We start from the raw sequence: 4,014 nt of genomic DNA, 5'->3' as shown, positions 1-4,014 counted from the left end.
TACAACTGCAGTAAGATTGAAAAGTATTTACATGTTTATATTTACCAAAAACCTTATTTGTATCCCGAGCTATGCACAAAATCAAAACCAAAGAAATCTAACTTAAGTTTTATTATTTTTAACCAAACTATTTCACAAACTTATTTATTTATTTTCTATAACCAAAAGAAAACGAATTAATAAATTAATCTGTTACAGTAGTCAATCAGCATTCTCTGTGGGAACGATATCGTATTATTACTACAAGCGGAACCGTCCACTTGTGGAATTCGCCTAACAAGTTTTTGGCGCCGTTGTTGGGGAACACCAAAGAAATTGACTTATATTAATCGTTATTTTATTTATTCCAAATTTTGGTTTATAGACTTATATGATATTCTTTCTAATTACAGTAAAACTTCTATATAGGAATACTCTATATAGGAATAACCTCTATTTTGTTATAAAAAAAACTCGGTCCCAACTTGGGCCAGTTATAAATAGGAATAACCTCCCAAACGTTATTTGTTATACACTTTTCAAGTTCCACCTTTAGAAACTATGCATCTATATAGTAATAATTATATATTTATATATGTATATGTATATATATATATATATATTAAGAATTCAAACTAAATTATAAAATATTAAAAAAAACCATTGAAATATTATGTATGAGTTGGAAACACAAACTACAACTTGAAATTATAAATATTTAGTATTCTCATTGATATTTATATTTTTCCAATAAAACTCTTCCAATTATCTATATATTGAAAACCTAAACTCTAAATTGAAATTCTAAATACTTTGTTCCATTAATGTCTATTGTTATACATTATATATAAACCATGCATGCATATGATAATCTTAACCAATTTCAAGTGGTATTATTTAATATTTCTTAATCATGCCTCCAATTTAAAATTTTATGTGTTGAGAAATTTTATTATGCCAAACTCTATTTAGTAATAACCTCTTAATTGTTATACAAATAGCTCAGTCCCAAGTGTATTCCTATATAGAGGTTTTACAGTAGCAGGTACTAAGATTAAGAGTTTATGCGTTAGACACGAAGTGCTAAGCAGACACTAGAGCCTTATCAACCCAAGATTGAAAAGAATTTAAAGAAAAAGAAAAGAGCAAGGAAAAATAAGAACAAAAACAAAGAAAAGATGGCAGTACTGTAGAGATTAATGGACTACGATGCACCAGGACTCAATGGAGTACCCCGATGGGGTAGTGCATCTACCAATTGTTGCAAAACAGTTTGAGATCAACCCATCTTTATTACAAATGTTACAAAACAGTGTCCAATACTATGGACTACCAAAGGAGAATCCGAACACTCATCTGGCAAGTTTTTTAGAGATCTGTGACACTTTTAAAATCAATAGGGTGACAACATATGATATTAAGCTTCATCTTTTCCCATTACATTGAAAGACAAGGAAAAAGCCTGGTTGAACTCACTTCCACCAGAAACAATCACCACTTGGGACCAACTAGCCAAGAGTGTTCTATCCAAATTCTTTCCCCAACAAAAATAGCAAGAATTATCAAAGAGATTACATCATTCACCGAACACGAAACTAAAACCATCTATGAGGCGTGGGAATGCTTTAAAGAACTTCAAAGGTTCTGCCCACACCATAACCTACCCCAAGGATTACTCATACAAACCTTCTATAATGGTATTAACCCAACCACTTGAGGAACAATTAATGTGATGGGTGGAGGATCATTTATGAAAAAGACTTTTGCTGAAGCATTCGATCTGTTGGAAGAAATGGCAACAAACAGCAGCATGTGGTCAATAGAAAGATCGCAAGTTACTAGTGCTAATAATGCTTCTGCCTCTTCTTCATCTTCGACGGTGAAAGGTATACATGATTTAGACCCTGTTACACTATTGCAAGCACAATTTTCTATTTTGTCTCATAAAATAGACAAATTATATACTGAAGTATAGAACCAATCCAATAATGATTGTAGTAATTCGGATACGGAAGAACAAGTTAATTATGTTCAAAATCGAAATAATCCATATTCGAATACCTACAACCAAGGATGGAGAAGTCATCAAATTTTGGCTGGAAAGAAGGAAATAATTCCAACCAAGATAAGACAAACACTAACCATACCAGTGACCCATTAGGAAATCTCTCTTCTAAAATTGATAAATTTATTGATGGAATATGTGGTAAAATTGATCACGGGACGGTAATTTAAAAGAATCGAAAATAAATTCAATCAACTTTTCAAAAACCATTCATCTTCCATCCATAATATAGAAGTACAGATTGGGCAATTAGCAAATGTTATCCCATCTAGAGGTTATGGTGGACTTCCTAGTAATATAGAAAGTAACCCTAAAGAGCAAATGAAAGCTATCTCTCTCAGACCAGGAAAAAATTATATTCATCCTGATGCTACCAGTATTGAGACTGGAGTTTTGCAGGAAAAAGAAACACATATCCTGCAAGCATCAGCTATACTTAATTCTTATAGTGATAATTTTGTCAAGGCTGCTAAAGAAGCCAATGCTAATACTTATAAACCTAAACCACCTTACCCTCAACGTACATGAAATAAAGATTACGACAAACAACTCATTAATTTTCTAGACAAATTGAAAAATATTCATATTAATCTATCATTTATGGATGTTATAACACAAATTCCTAATTATAGCAAATTTCTCAAAGATTTAATTGCTAAGAAAATTAGTTGGGAAGGAGCGTCTACAATTGCCCTTATGGAAGATTGTAGTTCCATAATTTCGAGTCAGGTACCAACAAAATTAAAAGATCCAAGATGTTTTACTATCCCTTGTAAACTAGGAGATGTAGAATTTCCAAGTTGCTTATGTGATCTAGGTGCCAGTATAAATTTGTTGTCTTTATCTATTTTTAAGAAGTTAGGACTAGAGGAAGATATAAAACGAACATCTATGGTTTTACAACTAGCAGACCAAACCAGTAAAAAACCATATGACATCATAGAGGATGTATTAGTGAAAGTGGATAAATTCATTTTTCCTACTGATTTTGTCATATTAGATTTTGCATATGACGTAAACTGTCTTTTGATCTTAGGAAGACCTTTCATGAATACACGAAGGGCACTAGTTGATGTATCAGAAGGGGAAATAGTGCTAAGGATAGGAGAAGACAAGTTTGAGTTTGATATGAATAAAGCGATGAGATATCCTATGGAGGATAGTGTGTGCATGAAAATTGATTTAATTGATGAATGCATCGATGATTTAACAAGTGAAGAAAGTGATGAAATCAACCTAGAGATAGAATCAGAACCAGAAGATAGGATTCCATAACCACTTTTGAGAAATGAAGGACCTATTCCTCCTTCAATAGAAAAACCACCCACTTTAGAGTTAAAAGAATTACCAAAACATTTAAGGTATGCATATTTAGGAGAAGGATATACTTTGCCAATAATAATCTCTAACAAATTGAGTGCAAACCAGTAGATTCGTTTACCAGAGGTAGTAAAAAGAAGAATCAAAAGTATAGGTTGGCAAATTTCTGATCTTAAAGGAATTAGTCCAAATATAGTAATGCATAGAATACATTTAAAGTAAGGACATTTACCTAAGGCAGATAGACAGAGAAGATTAAACACCCCCGAATATGAAAGAAGTAGTAAGAGCAGAGATCACAAAATTATTAGATGCATGAATTATATACCCTATATCAGATAGTGAATGGGTTAGTCCTATTCACCGTGTTCCTAAGAAGGGAGGTATGACTGTAGTGAGAAACGAACAAGGAGAACTTATACTAACATGAACCACCACCTGTTGGAGGGTTTGTATAGATTACAGGAAACTTAATTCAGCTACTAGGAAGGATCATGTTCCCTTACCTTTTATAGATCAAATGATTAAAAGGATTGCAGAACATGCTTTCTATTGTTTCTTTGATGGATATTCTGGATTTTTCCAAATATTTATTTATCCGGATGATCATGATAAAACTACATTTACATGTCCCTATGGTCCATTTGCCT

The 4,014-nt window shown here is 32.3% G+C and overlaps 1 non-coding gene across 1 annotated transcript; it reads right to left on the bottom strand.

Moving 5' to 3' along the window:
- Positions 1-1,534: 1,534 nt before the first annotated feature.
- LOC136221320 (small nucleolar RNA R71) lies at positions 1,535-1,641 on the bottom strand. Its single transcript, XR_010685093.1, has one exon. It is a non-coding gene; the product is annotated as a small nucleolar RNA R71 (small nucleolar RNA).
- Positions 1,642-4,014: the final 2,373 nt, after the last annotated feature.

Source organism: Euphorbia lathyris, chromosome 2 (genome assembly GCF_963576675.1).
Source record: "Euphorbia lathyris chromosome 2, ddEupLath1.1, whole genome shotgun sequence".
Taxonomy (NCBI): Eukaryota; Viridiplantae; Streptophyta; class Magnoliopsida; order Malpighiales; family Euphorbiaceae; genus Euphorbia; species Euphorbia lathyris.
This window is presented reverse-complemented; position numbering and strand designations above follow the sequence as displayed.